Source organism: Peromyscus leucopus, unplaced genomic scaffold (genome assembly GCF_004664715.2).
Source record: "Peromyscus leucopus breed LL Stock unplaced genomic scaffold, UCI_PerLeu_2.1 scaffold_460, whole genome shotgun sequence".
NCBI classification, from domain to species: domain Eukaryota; kingdom Metazoa; phylum Chordata; class Mammalia; order Rodentia; family Cricetidae; genus Peromyscus; species Peromyscus leucopus.
In genome coordinates this window covers 20,565-40,007 of record NW_023505355.1, presented here as the reverse complement: position 1 = coordinate 40,007, position 19,443 = coordinate 20,565, and the positions used below count along the sequence as shown (strand labels likewise).

The 19,443-nt window shown below is 34.4% G+C and overlaps 1 pseudogene; it reads right to left on the bottom strand.

Annotated features, from left to right (window-relative positions):
• LOC114700259 overlaps positions 1–19,443 on the bottom strand; it is a 70,819-nt pseudogene that overhangs the window by 33,663 nt on the left and 17,713 nt on the right.

Below are 19,443 nucleotides of genomic sequence, written 5' to 3'. Positions count from 1 at the left end.
AGAGCCCTGAAGAGCCAGCATGTATACACAGCATGTATACACCATAATAAGCAAACACAGGGATTTCTTTTATGAGGGAATCTTGGAATTCTTCTCAGTGCTTGGGACTGAAGCCTTGTAAGCATTCTACTACTGAACTAGCCAAAGTATGAAATTCCTTTGTATTTTTAAGACAAGGCCTAACTATGTCGGGCTGGCCTCCAACTCACAGAAACCTACCTGTCTCTGCTCCAGAGTACTGGACTTAAAGGCCTAGCTTAAGGATGAAGTTCTCAACCAATGGAATTCTCATGGTGGCATATACTGAACTGGCAGCTAAAAAGTCTGTCTATGCGTAGGAAGGTTGAACTCATAAACATTTACTTAGCATGTAAAATGAAGTTAATTTCAGGGTAGAAGTGTGGTTCAGTGGTATAATCTTTTTTTCTTCCCTAGCATACAGGAGGACCCAAGTTTAATCAACTGCAGGACCATAGTAATATATTTAGTGAATACTATTTTATTTACACTTCCATTATTGAGAAACATACAAGATGAACTCTCTTACATGCCACTATCAATCATGCTTGCCATTATCTTTACATTTTACCTTTATAGATATGTAGTCCTGATACGGCACCCCACACATATCTAGCTATATATACTATCTCCTATTTAATTTTAGTACATTAAAATATTTGCTTATTCTGCATAGATTTCTAACTATAAATGTCTTAAAGACATATGAGTTAGAGTATGTTAAAATTTATAATCATATTACATTAAAGCACTAGCTTTATTTGAGGTCTGATCTCATAGTTCCCATATTAACCAGTAAGCTAAAAGCACATTCTAAACAGTAGTTTTTACTCTATCACTGCCTTTTCCATAGTCTAAATCGTCTTGATGGTCATTTACCTGACTCTGTGAGAGTACTCATTCCAGATCAGAATCAAAAAAAAAAGATCTGATTTTTTTAAAATGACTTTGTTGTGGGATTTTTCTGGCACCTCCCTATTTACTTCTGGCTGGCCTGGATTTTACTCTGTGTGCCAGGCTGGCCTCAAGCTTGCAGAGATTCTCTTTTACCTACTTCCCAAGTGCTGGATAAACCCATGTGCCTCCAAGCACGACCTTTAAAATGGCTTTCAAAAAAATCTAATGTTTTCAAACTCTCACTTCTCTAGTATGGGTTTTCTTCAATTTATGGGCATCAGCTGCCAGTCATTCAGGGAAGATTTGAAGACAAAATAAATATACACCACAGAAGTCATGTTTTTCACAACAAAGATCCTCAACTGCTAGCACCACCAGTGCTCTTTCAATATGAAGAGGGACTATGTTGTCTCCTGGTTTAAACTACAACTAGTTCTAAAATAGCTGCTGAACCAAAAGAACGTAAACTTGTTTTCACCGCTCAGCTTCAAAAACAGGAAACTATTAAACACAATCTATAGACATCTGTATATCATTATTAAGAATCACTAACTGAGGGACAGGAAAGGCTTTCATCCTAGAACTGGTAAGAATCTTACAGAATTCTTACAGCTTCCACCTAATGTTTCCTTTGGAAGTCTATTTTAGGAACTGCTAAAGCAGGAAAAAAAATATAAGGAACAATTAATAATTTCCTCCCCCAAGGGTGTATTCCCATTGACCATTAAAACCTTTTAAAGGCTATTAGGCCTTTTAAAAATGTGAAATTCCACCATAAGTAGCAGAAGGATTTCTCGCTTGCATAATAAAAAACAGGATGGCAGTAGAAAAGATGCAGTTTCTTTTCATTGATGGTAGAGAAAATTAGTAATATCCCATAAATCATCAGCGTAAGAGCTAATTCAATAGGAAGCCCTCTTTATTTTTATAATCTGATGCTTAAACGTTCCTCAAAACCGGGCTGGAGAGATGGCTCAGGGGTTAGGAGCACTGGCTGCTCTTCCAGAGGACCTGGGTCCAATTCCCAGCAACCACATGGCAGCTCACAACTGTCTGTTACTCCAGTTCCAGGAGATCTGACACCTTTCCATCAATGCAAATAAAATAAATTTTTAAAAATTCCTCAAACCAGCAGTGAAGCTAATTTATAATTCTGTATGATAAATACATCGTTCAGAAATGCAATAACAAGTAGATGAGTTAAAAACACCACTTTGCAATTTTTCTTTAAAGACTTACCAGGGAAAAAAATCTAAACTTTTGTTAACCAAAAGACCCTTCAAATAACTTTATATCCAGATTTGGAGGGGTAGAGGTAGAGCAGTTGACAAAGTCACACTCCCTTCCCTTGTACCTGGAACTGCCATCACTGTGCCATGCTCGCTCCTCTTCCTCAGATGTCCCGCCACTGACAGCAACCACTTCACCTTCCTGAGACAGGGAGCACAGATTTCGTAAGATAATGCCCAGCACAGCAGGATATCTAAAACCTGACTTGGTAAGTAGAAAAATATAACTTTTGTATTTTTATTCAAGAGTTGAAACAAATGTTCATGAGGATTATCTATTAATAAATAGCAGATTCAGAACACCTCCTGGACAATTGCCATGTTTCATTTTTACTTTATTTTTCAAAACAGAGAATTAAATGCAGGGTTTTGGACATCTGGACCTGTAGCCTTGTGATTCTCTTTCATGTTTCCCCAAGTGTTAGAATTACAGGTTTATACTTTAAAAAAAAAAAAGAGGCTTCATTTTTAAAAAGCCTAAAAACAAATGTATTAAAATGACTAACGCCACAGTTAACATCTGAAACTTATTTATACTTTTAAAAGCTGTTTTCTTTGTAGATACTTTCAGAATCTTAAAATTAGTTACATTTATATTTTACTTATTATTGAAACAACTTTACAGAACAGTACATTCCATCTCCAGCCTTATTTTATCCAATGGGAGATTATTACAACAACAAAAAAGACAGACTAATTCACCTCTTAGTAACTATTAAAAGTTCAGAGAATACTATGGGTGAAGCTATTTTTTTCATAAGGCTCTTATCTTTTGTTATAACCTCATGTAGCCTTTTAAACTTTACTTATGGGTATGAATGTCGTCTCATGTTTGTATTTGTACCACGTGTACCTGCTGCTTGGAGGTCAGAGACAGGATTAGTACCATGGAATTAACTGGAGTAACAGTTTAGTTGTGAGCTTCCATGTAGGTACTGGGACCCAAACCCATGTCCTTTAGAGGAGCAACAAGGGCTTTTAATTGCTGAGCCACTTTTTTTAGCAACAGAATTACTTTGCTTTTTAAATTTTTAATTAGAATATAATTACATCATTTCCCCTTTCTCAACACTTAGCTCCCTCTCACTGGCCTTTTTATTACTGTTTATTTATATATTTATTAAAAATAAACACATACATGCAACCTGCTGAGTCTGTTTACTGCTGTTTAATTATGATTTTTTTTATTTTTTAAGGGAAAAAGTATTCCTATTTTGGTGTCTTAGTGAAAAATGGGAAGTATAAAACCATGCAAGTGTTTAGGTAAACTAACTGAAATCTATAAATAAATGATAGGGGTTTTTTTTATACTTCATTTTATTTCCTTCCTTATAGGAAGAGAAAAGAAACAGAGTTACTTCTACATTCAAAACATTAAAAGATATTTCAACCAAAAAAGCTAGGCTTCCTTACATTAAGAATTATTTTATATTAACATATTCTAGTTTTTCTAAAAAATTTACTTAAATGCTATAAAAGGATGTTAAACCTAACTGAAATGTTCGTGCCACTTTTTTAACTGTCAAAATACCCAAATTCCTAATAAACTGAATAGTAAAAGTATTATATAAAGTTTTGTATTCAGAAGAACATTATAAATCTCTCAAAAAGCAAATGATTTGGCCATGTGTACTTTATATTCTTTGGTCTTCTTAAATGATCAAAAGACGGGCAAGCAAAGACATATTCATGAGGCTGACAGGGAATCACTGGGCTCAAATTTGACTAATACTGTCTCAATAAAAATCAAACCTTCTCCTGAATTTCTCATATCAGGTTTAATTAATTTGTAGTTTTCTTATTTTGCTGGACTAACCACACCATTCTAACTTGGCTATAACAGAACTTAAAGCCACTGCAAACTAACATAATTTTTTAGGTAACTGTAACATTGTGGCAAGCACTGCAAGGCCATTGATTACTCTTGGAAGAGTATGGACTTAGAAGAAGTAACTATTCTTCTAAGAAAGCACAGAAGGCAGGCCTGTGGGAGGCAGCTAAGTCTGACAAAACCTACCAAATGGAAAAATAAGAAACACCAGACAAAGGAGAAAATTTGCTTGCAAAGAAAAGTGACTAAAACAGCTGGTTTATTCTGGCTAATATGAGAAAACAGCTCTCTCCTCTCAAGAATCTTCTTCACTATTCAAAAACCTAGTCTGTAAGAAAATTAAAAAATAATAAATCCTGATAAAAAAGAAATCACAGAATGATAACACTGAAATTTTCCCTCCTCTTTTTAACTTAAAATAATGGTTTTTTTTAGAGATGGCGTCTCAACATTATTGCCAAAACAAGCCTCAAATTTCTGGACTCATGTGCATCCTGCCTCAGTCTCCTAAGTGCTGTGCTGCAGAAATATTATTTCATGGTACCTGAGATTTGCATACTTACACTGTGGATAGGGTCATCCCAGATACTCAAGAAAATTCTTAAATATGCTTAACACAAGATACAACTTGGCTTCAAAATAGAATAATTATCACTAGGGTAAATTCATCTCTCAAGGTTAAAATGCAACAGGAACTATGAAAGGAGGAGAAAGGATTTAGACTGAAGTCCTATGTAAACTGGTTTGATGTTTGCTGATGGACTTAACTTAAAAAAATGTACAACTTAGTAGGGACAACACCTGTAAAGAAACCTGTGCACATGTAGTAGCACATGTAAAACGTTAAGAAGCTCTGAATTTGTTACTGAGGGTAAAAAGTAACCCAAATGGTCAACTGCTTCAAATCACTGTTAGTCACACTAAACCAGAGCCTTATGGTACCAATTTCACGGATCAGCTTTAATGTAAAGGGGACCTCATTTAATGATTAATCACCATTAACAGTTACATATATGTAAAGTTTAAACATCTTTGAACCTCAGAACCCTTACATGATGTGGTGGTTTGAAGAAAACGACCCCAAAGGGAGTGGCACTATTAGAAAGTGTGGCCTTGTTGGAGGAAGTGTGTCACCATCAGGGTGGGCTTTGAGATCTCTTTTACTCAAGCTTTACTCAGTGAAATTGTCAGTCAACTTCTTGTTAACTGAAAGATGTAGGACTCTCAGCTTCAGTACCATGTCTGCCTGTGTGACACCTTGTTCTCCACCATGATAATGGACTGAACTTATGAACTGTAAGCAAGTCACCCTAATTAAATGTTTTCCTTGTAAGAGTTGTCGTGGTCATGGTGTCTTCTTACAGTAATAAAAAACCTAAGACAGGATTTCCATTAATTAGTATTTGTACTTAACAAACTCTATCACCAAGGTATTCTAAAATTTTACCAAACAGAACTAAGAATAATTAACCAATAAGGACTATTTGTTTTTTAAATGTGACACTGAATATGTGACCTCTCTGGAAGTAGGTCTTTAGTAAATGAAAGATATGGCTACTATAAAACCTAAAATGCCATATTAAAATTATATCAATGAATGTACAAAGTGAAAGTCATATTTGAAAAGTAAGTACAAGTGATAGAGAAATTTGTGAATGTGCTAAGCTCTTACATCTGAAGAACTAGTCCCATTCTCTACATCCTCCAAGGGCCTAGGCATTTCTTCCAGTGCAGATCTTGTGCGGTAATTATGTTGATTTGCTTGTTGCTTTTTGGAATCCCCAACATCCAAGAAATGTTCATGAGCATGATTCTGGAAAAAATAAAATGAAATTTATTCATAATAGACTTTAAGGAATAGGTTTTCTTGTTTAATAGTTTTATTATGGAAAATTCATACATAGTTAAAATATCACTAAAATTTCTGAAATAAATCTCAGAAAGTCAGCTACAAGCCAGACATAATGGCTCACTCCTTTAATCCCAGCATTCAAAAGGCAGGGGCAAGTGGATCTCTGTGAGTTCAAGGCCAGTCTCGCTTATATAATGAGTTCCAGGGCAGCCAGGACTCTATAGAGATCTTGACTCAACCCCTACCCTCACCAAAAATAAGTCATCTGCAGATGGGCACATACAATCAGGAAAAAACTGACAAAAACTGACAGAAATATATTCAAATATAACATGCTCCTAGAGTGAAAAGTAGAGCATCATGTCCATAAGCACAGACCTTGTCACAGAAAACTGGGTGCTATGAAAAAGAACCAGCTAAAGATCCTTAAAATAAAAAACTAATCATTTAATTAGTAATGAAAAGGAAAAGGCAGTAGGTTGACCATACAGACTGAAATGTATGCCAGTGAGTGAGAGAATCAAACAGCTAATTACTGCTCAAAGTAATAAAAACAAATTTGAATGATTCACAAATGCTTGGAAAACATAGTACTTGGAAGGAAGGTTGGGGCAAGAAGATCCAGAGCCGAAACCCTGCTCAACAACAACAAAACAAACACAAAAAACAAAAACCACAAAACAAAAAACTCCATCCCTAACAACCTTTTATGGTTTCAGAACTGAGTTGAGCCAAAAAAAAAAAAGAAAGAAAACTTACATTAGACATCTCAAAGTCAAACCTGAAAATACTTTTTAAAATGAACCTGACATTAGACACTAAGAAGAGAACATCAGAAAAAAATCTGACACAAAGTAATTTTGAACCTAAAATTATATCCTCACTGCTGAAAAGTGAAAGGAATATTCACATACAAATCTAAATTTTATAGAAATCTTAAAAAGTATGTAAAGGTATAAAAAGGAAATAATGTTCTACTTTGTCAAACACTGATAAACACACTATTAAGAATTTAATATACCATTCCTTTCACTTAGCATAAAATTTCTAACTACTCAAATTCATGTTATTTAAAGTTGCTATGTTCTCACTGTGGAAAATCTCATCCAAAATTTGATGCTTCTAGTAAGATAAATTCCACACTGAAGAATCTAAAAGCCTTTTCAATGCTTTGATTGGAGACAGGATCACTCATCACCCCGGGCTAGCACTGAAGTACCTCAGTGACTCATTTAGTGAACAGAAAGCTGGCTGTTAACTGACACTTGTTTTCTTGTCCTTCAACACAAAATGAAATCTACTTGTTAGAGTATCATGTGATGATGCTCTGGCCAATGATAAGTCTGGCATAATGTTATTATGCAGTATGAAAGAGCCTTCCTCAGGACAAGCATATATACTCTTCATAACTTTTCTCTTTTTACTGACACTTGACTGAAGAGTCACACTATCTTTAGGAATGTGGTTAATCTTGGAGGAACAGGAAAATAAAAAGTCTTCAGTCCTCATTAAAAGGGACCATTCTCATTCTCCACCCTGGGTTACAAAGGCTTTTTTGATTTTATAAATTTAAATTACATTTACTTATTCGTGTGTCTGTGGATACGTGGTGCCCATGGTGAGGTCAGAAGATAAGGCTGTGTGGTCAGTTCTCTTCCACCATGTTGGTTCCTGGCATCCAACTTAGCTTATCAGGCTTGGCAGAAATGCCTTAGCAGGTGAGCCAATCTTGTCAACCTCTACCAAAAACTTTTATATTTTTGGTTGTGAGTCTAGACTTTAAAGACATTAAAGGCTGAGCCACAAAGATTTTTACATGAAAAATACATTTCAATTTGTTTAGGCCATTGTAAACTAGTCAGAAACCAATAATTTTTCTTTGTTTAGATCACTGTTCAGTAATAAGAAGCTGTTTCATACACTCTTCCTAAACTTCAGAACTAATGGCTCTGAAACGTTCCGGCTAAGCTAGAGGAGGGAAAAGTCAAGCCCTGCAGGGTAGGACCACTGAAATGACAAAAAGACAAAATACTAGGGACAACCTATCTGCCTATATTCTTTAGAGGTTTATTTATGTTTTGGCTCTATGTCTCTCTATGTGAGCCATGTCACATGCATTCCTGGTGCTCATAGAGGCCAGAAGAGAGTGTTGGATCCTTGGAACTGAAAACAATTATGAGTGGCTAAACCCTGGTCCTCTCTTCCAGCAAGTGCTCGAAACCACTAAGAGAGCTTTCCAGCCATCAACCTACCCACCTTAAGAGTGAAAAGGGCTATTCGCTATTCTTTTCAGTAGACATCAGCTAACGTGATTATTAATAACAGATGAGAATAAAACACCAACGTAGGGGAAAATAAAAGTTATAGAACTTACAACTAATGGAAGAACTGAAAAATACTTTTCCATAGGTTGATTATAGATTAATGAATATAACATATACATAAAACTTGGCATGGGGAAAAGATATGGTAAGAGATAGGAAATGCAGACACAAAAGTTTTAAGTGAGAAATAAAATAATCCTAATAAATAACCAGGAAATATACTAATTTTTCATTAGTGTTACTTTGCTTATAATATTAATGCTTATAATTTTAAAGGGAAGGCCTAAAATGGTCATAATATTAAACATCAAATCAATATTTACCTTTGAGACAGTAAGAATTTTATTTTCTTTTGCAACAGTTAAGTGTTTCCTTTTCTCTTCTGACCTGTAACTCTTTATTTCCTCTTCTCCCTTTGCAGTTCTCCACTCTTCTTGTCTACTAAAAGAGAATATTAAAAGCCATAAACATAACCTACAATTTTTCAACTGATTGCCTTTCAAATGAATGTTAGTTATTAAGGTAACAATGTGAAGTTAGTTCTTGTATTTTCTTTCCATGTGGAACACATGGCTCAGGACATAAACTAAAACACTAGAAAGAGATTTCTTTTGATTCTCCCCTCATTTTGAACTCTTTCTGCTGTGGTAATTATAAATCAAACCAAGTATTAAATTCTATGAAGTTATATCAAGACACGTTCCTTATTAGGTATATGGCTTGTGCTTAGACAATCTTACATGTCAAATAGGATATGTGCAATCTACTAACAGCAGAGCCTTAAGGTTGAACCACCAATTCCTGAAGTACAACATAATTTTTCCAGTGACATAGATCAGACCCTAGTACTCAAAAACAAAACTAGGTTCTATACCAGATATCATGCTGAAACTAAATAAACAAGTAAACAAAAAAATACATTAACTTTGAATTTTAATGTCATTAAATCCAACTCCTTAGAACTAGAGAATGTTATTTTTACTTTAACTTGGAAGTTTTGTTGACCCACAAGTTAATTTAATCTTTGAGCTTTAATTTTTCCCAAGAGATTTTGTAACAGGAAGATAATTAATATTCAAAGCACACATACATTGTTGATACTTTCACACTAGAGCATATTAATACTTTCATTTTACTTTGCCACAGAATCGCTAATGTATCTAGTCAAGTTAAAATCTTCAGAAAGGGACAACTTCAAATTTAAGTTTGAGCTTTTTATACTTTTATATTGAAATAATCTTAAATTCATATATAGATGTAAAAAAGAGGGTACAGGAATTCTTAACTTGCAAAACTACAGTATAATACAATATCAAGGTCTTGATACTGATGGAAACCACTAATCATGTGGTTTCTCCAGTTTTACTGCTACACATTTGTGAATGTTAGTTCTATGCAAATGTATTATGTGTAATGTATATTTACCACAACAATCAATATACAGAACATTCCATCAGCACAAAAATGTCTCATTTTGCCCTTTTATTATCATACCAACACTTTCTTACACTTCAACCCTCTCTCCTCCTAACTCTTAGTGACCACTAATTTGTTCTCCAACCCTGTAATATTAATCATTTCAATAATGTTCATAAATAAAATCAAACAGTATGCAACTCTGGAATTGTTTTCATTAAGCATTAGTCCATCAAAACAGATTTATCTAAGTTATTTCATCGATAAGTTGTTCCTCTATAAAGTAGAATATACCACAGTTTGTTTAACCATGTACCACTGAAAGAAATTTGAGTTTGTTCCCACAGTTTTTGACTATTGCACTTATGAGCTCATGGCAACTATGAATACCTTTACAAGACTACGTATGACCCTCAAATTCCATGATGGATGAGGGAGGGATCCACAAAGTCACAAACCTCTCTGAGTATTTACAGGCAATTAATGGTAGCTTTAGGGTAGTGGCATGAGTTCTCACCCCTCCCTGAGACGTTATTGGTAGTCAATTGGTTGCTGGGGAGGAGTCATTTCCTTCAGTGGTACAGCCACTGGTAAGCTGCCCGTGGTTCCTATAAATTACCCCTCACCTATGCTCACTCAAGCAACCATAATTCAACAACAAACAAACAAATACAGAAAGTATAAGAGGAAATAGTGAAGAAAATCAAGGGGACAATGAAAATTATAGGGAGGCACAAGAGGGAAACAGGGAATGGGGTAAAAAATGACCAAAAATAATCACACACATATGGAAATGTTGTAATGAAGCCCATTACTTCATATGATTACTATATGCTAATAAAAGTAAATTTCCAAGATAAAATTGTTGAGTCATATATGACAGTTGTATAATAAAATACAAAACAGTATTCCAGAGTGTACGTGTCATGTTTATATTATCACAAACAAACAAAATCACAAGTACAGCAGTTTTCTCTCTAGTTACCCAGTATTTGAGGCTATCACTTATTATTTGAGACAATTTGATAGGTACACAGTGGGATTTCATTGTGGTTTTACTCTGCATTTTCCCAGTAACTAAAGGTGCCAAGTATCTCTTTATATGCTTAATTTACCATCCTCTTTGGTGAAATGCTGGTTCAGGACTTTTGCCCAGTTTGTGGTTAGATTTTTGTTTTTTAAACATAGCCCAGCTTCTTGATCTTCCTGCAAAGGGTTGGGGACAGAGGCATAAGCCACTTTGTGCAGTGTTACTCCTGAGTTTTAGAAGTTCTTCTATGTTAAGCCACAAGCCTTTGGTTGGATTTAAATTAGCATACTACTCTGCCTCATTTGAGAGCTACATTAAGACAAACTTTAAATTGCCTACCAAGTTTAAGTCCTGGAAAGATTTCTAATGGACATATACTGGATGTTGGATTCTTTGATCTTTAAAGTGACAGTCACAATCTTGCTAGAACTTAGGGTTAAAGATTATAAACAAAAGGATAAAGAGATAAAATGGTCAAGGGTATTGGGGTGGGGGGTGAATCTCCCTTATCCTTCATTTTAAGAACCTTAACAATCAACTACCAAATACATCTTTACATTTAATCCTTTCTAGGGAAGAAGCAGAAGAATCAGAATGTTCTAGAATGAAAATGTAGTTTTAGCATAACCTAATCCTACACAATGAATGCAAAGAATACCTTCTAGGCAAACCTGGGGAAAACTGTGGCTCATTATCACATGAGTGAAGTTTATTTAGCTTTAATAGGTTAAAGTGAAACTAAAGCTACATTATTCATAACATTACTTAAAAAAATAGTCTGATTTTCTATTTTCCTTCTATGGTATTTTTTAGTTCAGTTCAGAACTGATATTGAGAAGATAAATGTCAGGGGCAGGAAAGATAGTTCAGCAGTTAAGATACTTTTGCTCTTGCAAAGGGTCCAACTTCCATTCCCAGCACCCACAGAGTGACTCACAACCATCTAGAACTCCAGCTCCAGGGAATTTGATGACTTATTTTCACTTCCACAGACATCAGGCATGAAGGCAAAATGCTCATACAAATAAATAAATCTAAAATTTTTTGAAAGAATGTTACTAACTGAACTTCCTTCAAACCTCAACGTTAATTGTTAGAGATTGAAGTTATTGAAATTGTTTACATACCAGATATATATTCAACCCTAAATCCTAACACAAAATTCTAAGAATTGCCTAATTATGGAGTGTAACCAATGTGAATATTGACATTTTCTTTAAAAAATTAATCATATAATTACTATTACTAACAGCTAAAAAAAATGCTGGGCAGTGGTAGCACAAGTCTTTAATCCCAGCACTTGAGAGGCAGCGACAGGTGGAATTCGAGGCCAGCCTGGGCTACAGACTGAGTTATAGGACAGTCAGGACTGTTACACAAAGGAATCCTGCCTCAAGAAACAGACAAAAAAAACCTAAAAACCTGAAACTCAAATTCACATTTTGTTAATATTTTTTATTTATTATAATATAGGACAGTAGACAGCTTCATATTTATTTCATACATGTTGTTGTTCATGCACTTACACATACACAAAAGGAAATATAAAAAATTTTCTATCACATACACACTTAAGGATAAAAAGTATTTTCAAATGTAAACTATTTATGTATTTACCATTAAAAGGCGTATCTTCTTTATGCCTGTGAATAATCTGATGTAAATGATGAGTAAAGAGCACAAAATACCCTATATAATTCTAACTAATGCCATAAAATGTATTTGAAGATATAAACTGAGAGTGGTTGGGAGATGGCTCACTGGTTAAAAGAACCTGACTTTGGATCCCTAGCATCTCTGCCCACATACCAGATGCAACACTTGAGTGCATCCTTCACACCAGTGCTGGAACTATGGGAGAGGACACACACAACACAGGTTGAGTCCTTGGCCACTTAGTCTAGTCAGTCAATGAGCTCCCGGTTCAGGCAGTGACCTCGTGGCTAAAAATGACACACAATCTGCACTAAGTGCACAATGACAGAGGAAGACACCTGCCATCAACCTTTAGGCTCCATACATGCACACACAGGCCAAGGATACCAACAGGACAAAGTAAAATTTGAACTGGTACTCAATACTCAAATTGTTCTAGAAAAACAAACTTAGGAATTCATTTTTTGCCTTAAAATACTAACTTAAAAGGAATCACAAGGTTGAAAAGGTGTTCTCAAGACTACTAGTCAAAAGGAATGCAAGCAAGTATGGTGAATACCAACTGATAATTCCTCTTACCTAGCTACACCAGCTGAGAGCTCAGGTACCACCACCCTTCGGCTCCAAGCAACAAGGTCTCGCTCTGTGGCGATTTCACTTCTCGGGCATTGCTGTGCATCTGTCGCACACCTTCAATCTGCCCACTGCGCCTCAACCCGACATTTGGTGGCGAATGCACTTCGGAGGGAGAACTTACAGAGCCTACAAGGGGGTAAATCAATGTGGTTGAAGTTCTGCTTAGACAGTCACCTCACTTATTTACAACCAAAAGATTAGTATTTTCTTCCACACAAAGCTTTTACAGCAAATGATTGAACTACCACCATCATGAGCAAAACCACAGGCAAAAGTTTAATGAAAACAGAAATGTGGCTATTCAACTGATTGGATAAATTAATAAATCATAATTATGGAGTGTTAAGTTCAGGTACTGCAAGTACAAAATCGTTACTTTAAAAAATATCTCTAGTCTTTTGGAATTAAAAAGAGTCTAAGGGCATTTATGACTCACAAATTTAACTTTTCTCTTAACATTAAATAGACAACACATAAGAGTGAGGAACTAAAACTTTGACTTTTACTGTATTTTGAAAACAATATAAGCAGCTGATTTTTCATATTTACTGTAAGATCACTTGCCCAGAAGGAATAAAGCACTGGCTTCTATCAAAGCATTGAGGAAGTAGGGTGGTGGTGAATAAAATCTTACTTCTAATGTTTACTTTAGGAATATGGACTATCCATATTTTAAAAATTCACCTTTAATGTATAGCCATGTATTTATTCTTCAAAAACGTAATCTTTTGGTAGCTTTTTCATTTTTATGGCTATATTATTACTGTTTAGTCACCGCTCTACTGCTGGAGAGTAGATAGTCTCAGTTTCTCCAAGTACTATCTCAGCTTACCTCTGTTTAACGGCTGGGATTACTGACACCTGCTTCACCAGAACGCCTCAGGTCTTGTTCTGCTGTAGTCTTTGAATCATGCTGTCTAGAGGACTGATATCCTGGTTTGCTTGCTGGCTTAAAACTTGGTTCAATCCTATGCAATATTATAGAAAATACTAATCAGTCTCACAGAAGTCCATAATTAAATAAAAGACTTAAATGATTAACTATAATTGATAGGAAAGAAAGAAAAGATAACCTCCATAACCTATTTTTAATTTACAAAAGGAATGATGAGAAGGATGACTTCATATTGTTTATGTTTATGAGCATTCACGATCCTAATGGAAACCAAATTAGTTTCCATTATACAATTGAAAAAACAAACACTCAAAGTCATACATCTAGGAAGAAGCCAAAGTAGAATTTCCTATTTACTCTGAATTTCTGACAACTGTCTCATTAATTCAGCAAACTCTTGGTTGTCTACTATGTGCCTGAGAATATGCCTGTTACTAGAGATCCAGTGACAAATCAGATCAAGATCTTTGTCCTACAGCAAACTACCCACCCTGATTGGGCATTCAACAATAAGCTTGCAGATAAATGCAGAATGTGAAAGATGTAAAAAAAAAATAAGGTAAAAAGAAAGAAAAACAGGAACTAAAAGACAGCTATGGTAAGCCAGAAGTTAGAGCAGCCTCTTGGAGAAGGCGCATTTGAATGGAAGCTTAGGTTAAGCATGTTATGAACCCGTCAGATCAGTGCTTGGATATATACAGGAATTTCGTGTATTTAGCCCAACCTACTTATTAACACCTCCTATTCACACTAGTCATATAAACACTTGACTTCTCTTTGTTCTTTGAAATTTCATCATATAAAGATACATACGATACTTTGTTTTCACTGTGAAATTTTTCTAAAATTCCCTTGAAAGAATAAGCTGTTTCCCTCTTTCAGGTCCTTATCAATCTTCTATCTTAGTACATAGGCAAATATGGAATATAAAAGTTATCTTGATAAGTTAATTCTTAAATCTAGCATAAACTGAAGCACATAAAAATGTTCAATCTTGGGGCTAGAGAGAATATAGCCCAGCAGTTAAGAACTTGTGCTAGTCTTGCAGAGGATCCCAGTTCAATTCCCAGCATCCACATGAGGCAGCTTACAACTACTTTTGTTAACTCCAACGCCTTGGAGATTGGACACAGGCAACCACACACCAGCCCAACTCCCCTACACAGACACAATTAAAAATAAAATCAATCTTTTTGAAAAGTTAAATCTTGAAGATAGAATGAAAAAAATCAAGAACATTTACTAATGTAAGATTTATGAAACTACTTCCATTAAACTAACAAGTGGAATAATTAACATTAGGTGTACATGGGTATATTATGAGTAAAGGTCAGAATTTTAGAGTAGACATAAATTGTAAAGAGACTACCCAAAGAATATTCTGAAATGAAGTAACAATAAGAGAAGTCTAGAAAAGAAAATACCATGTATTACTTGATATATTTTTTACATGAGAATACTCTAATTAAATATGAAAAATAAAATGACTAGGTCATACAGCTTAAAAAGCAGAGAAAGATAGAGCTAAAGTCAAATTATCTACACTCAATTTCCTAATTTGCTACTAGATCATATTTCAATGTTGATTAATAATTTGGTATAGCCTCCTTATGTTTACAATTAAAGAAATACATTTAGGTATCAATATAACAAAACTACACTCAAATCAATTTATTATTACAATAGGCTACATCTAGTTTTACTTATCTTTCCAGTATTTAGCAAATAATTTTCAAAATCCTAAATTTACAAATAGTAATGATGCTAATATTTTTCTTAAAACACTTGGTTTTGTTCTTTTTTGTATTAAGTACTTTTGTATTTCAGAATACCAAAATAATGACAATTTTGAGATCTAGAAAAATTGAAAAACAATACTAAGAGTTGGAATTACACTGAAATTTCTTTTATGAATCATTGTTAAATAACTGCTACCAATCTTGGTTTCAAGATCCGCCATTTTATACTTCTGTTATTGCTTTGACCTGGAGTGCTTCTCCCAGACACGTGCTCTGAAAGCTCACCCTCCAGTCTGTGGTGCTCTACTGAAAATTGTGGGCCTTGCTGCGGAAGTGTGAGTAACAGTGGTTAACGGTCACACCCTCCCTGCATTAGTCAGTCTCCCCTCTGCTTGCCAATGAACAACTCTCCCTCTCCATGACGGAGCTGCTCCACTTTACTCTTCCTGCTTCACTTGCTACTGTAGGGTATTCTTTCGCAAAGATAAAGATACCTAGCACTACATCTAAAGCAGCAACAGAATAGGGCATATGGTAATGTTTATATGACAAACTGTAAAATCTGTTTCCAAATAATGCAATAATAATTATCTATGAAAGCTTTATATAAGATGTAAAATGGAAGAAAAGTACAATTATAATAACATTGATATTTAAAGAATAAATCTTCTTTAATTTCTTGTGCATTAAAACCCTTGATAAGGAAATTATTTTGAGACCTGAGAAAAAACTAATCCTTGCCAGTTGTACTCCAAGATATTCCATGCATCCTCATTAATTTTAATTCCATGAATGGTACTTCTCTAGTACTGAAACTTCTAGAATATGAATATGACTAGTTATCAACAGTAGCTTTCTCAGCTTCTGTGAGTATGCTAAGAAACATTAGTTTGAACTTATGTATTAAATATACAAGCCCACTCTAAAAGTGGCAATGGAGGCAATTCTCTGAATACTTTTTTTTTTTTAACCATCCATCACGGGGGACTGTCTAATTTAAGAACCAGCACTTTCTATCTAATATGTCATCTTTATTTCAATTTTACAACCCAATCTTATAGCTTGCTGTATCACATTTTGAGTCTTCGGTTCTATTTATAGGACCTAAACTCATACTTCATTCGGCACACAATCTATTCAGAAGCTCTGTCCATTACAATATAGTGTAAAACCTGTATGTATATTCACAAATATTCTTTTTATTCTATATCATTCCTAATGACAAAACTGGTTTAATCTTTAGAGGTTCTTTATTACCTTCACTTAATAACTCAGTCAATGCTACACTTGTCGAATAGGGAAAAAAGAGTCTGCACACCTTGTCTACATTCTAACTACCACTCAACTCTTCAGCTCATCTCACCTCAACATTCCATGACTTTTCAGAAGCAGCTCTCTGCATTTTTCAGCCCTATCTTCTCATAAACCTTAAAAGTTGATCACTTCTAAACACGTCTTTTAATCCCAGCACCCAAAGAGAAGAGGCAGAAGGATTTCTGTTCATTCAAGACCAACTTGGATTAACATAATGATGGTCAGGCCAGATGGCCCTACAGAATAAAACCCTGCCTCAAATTTAAAAAAAAAAAAAAGTGATCAACTCTTTAAATATGTACTCCAACATGAATAGTCATTCCAGTTTTAGATTTTTCTCGCTGTTATTAATTTACTAATATCAATCATAATTACAACTATGTTGTTTAAAACTGTTAATTAAACTTTGTGACTAAGTTTTTGACAGCATGGATCATGTCTAATTTCCTACTAAATATTCAAAGCTTAGTAGGTCAGGATAAAAGAAGGTTTTCAATTAATGTTTGTTAAATGAATAAATGATTTCATTTATGATGATCCTAGTAATCCCTTGAGGTTGGAAAACTGCTATGAAACAAAATTATTAGTTAAAATCTCCAATGTTTTAATTATCTTGTATGTTTATATTTTATTAGAAGAATTTCATTTGTTCAAAACAAGGTGTAAAAAGTTTTAGAATCTGTAAGAAATTAGACACCTATGAAAATGATGCCTACCTGAAGAAGTGACTCCCATTTGAGGATGAGCTGCTCCTCCCTACAATTTTCACGACCTGGAACTAATCTCTGGTATCTTGAAGATGAGGATTTCCGTCAACATCAACCAGAAAAGGGAGGCATGAGATGAGGTGCCTGCTGAGTCTGCTCATCTAATACAAAATTGTTGGCATCACGAATAAGGGGCCGATAATCACTATGAAAAACATCTGATCTGCTATCTGTAAAAAAAAAAAAAAAGTCCATAAAATATGGGAAAAATAAAATTGTGAAAAAAATTGATAAAATTTCTAATAAAAGCCTAACACTATACTATAGATTATGGTATTTCACATCTACTTTAAAAGAACAAAATGGGACTGGGATTTAATTTCAGCAGCTATGGCATGTTTAATCTCCAGAATTAAAAGGAAGGATTGAAGGAACCAAAGAATTTTCTATTCTTAAATCATTTTAAGCATATTTCTATATTCATCATTGTACAGTGTAAGAAAATCTGCTGTTTTCTCTGTAAACAAGGGTGGCATGTCATATACATTAAAAAAAGAACCCATCATTAAAAATAAGCTTTTTAGTTTAAATGTAAGTAAAATTACATCTAGGCATAAAACATCGAATGATACTTTTACTTTCACTGATACTATGCTCTTTTTTAAATCTTTAGGCATGTGATATTTTTGGGGAATTGAACACAGAGTCCCAAACATGCTATATACTACACTCCAAGCCTCAAGACTTAAAATACTAACATAATGAAAAAGAAAGCACTGATTCTAGAGTACTTTCAATAACGTAAAATTATGAACTCAGCCCTGATAGATATACAACTTCAAATTTTCATTGGTTAATTTACAATGTTTTAAACTAAATTGTAAATTATTCATTTATTATGCTACAAACAAAACATTTACTTATTTTAACCACTAGTCCTGAAGAATATTTAGCAACAAAACATTAGCGGATCACACAGTCTGAGAATCACATGAAAGCTAAAGAATTATACCTTACATAAATATATATTACCTATATAATCATTTCACTTAATTTGAAAAGCCCTTTTATGGGCACCATTCTTCTATTGAAAGTTAATTTATCCCAATTTAAGAATTCAAATCTAGATTGTTCTAACAAGATATGTAAAAAGTTATTCCTTCGGAACTAATTATAATTACTATATATTATATAGAAAAGTATAATTTTATAGAGGTACAAATGTCTTTACACTGCTTTCTAAAAGCAAGTCTCTATACTGTTTAGGATATGATTCTTTGAGCTGATTTTAAAGATCATTTTTAATTATGTGTAGGGTTGCATGCATATGTGTGTGTATGTGTGTATTTACATATGGGTATGCACTCTTGAGTGTAGGTGTCCACAGGGGCTAGAGGCATCAAATCCCCTGGCACAGGAGCTACATATATATGGTTTTGAGCTGCCTGCCATGAGTTCTGGGAACCAAGCTCAGCTCCTCTGAAAGACATTAAGTGCTCTTAACGACTGAGCATCTCTCCAGCTCCAAGCTTTCTATTTCTAAAAATGTGCATTCTCACCCACAACTAAGAAAAATACATAACCCCTAAACACCCATGACAGGAAAACAATGCATGCTTATCATACTCTACCTTGTCATACTTGCTACTGGACCCAAAACCAAAAATTAAAAAGATGTCCATGAGAGTCTGTACATGCAAAGTGCTGACCATCAGGGAGCATTGCAGTCAAACACGGCACCATGTCCTTGGCCTTCAATCTGAAAACATATTTAACCAAAAATCAGAAAACCGTCATTAAAATAATAAAGAGCTGGTCCTACGTTACTACATTTTTATA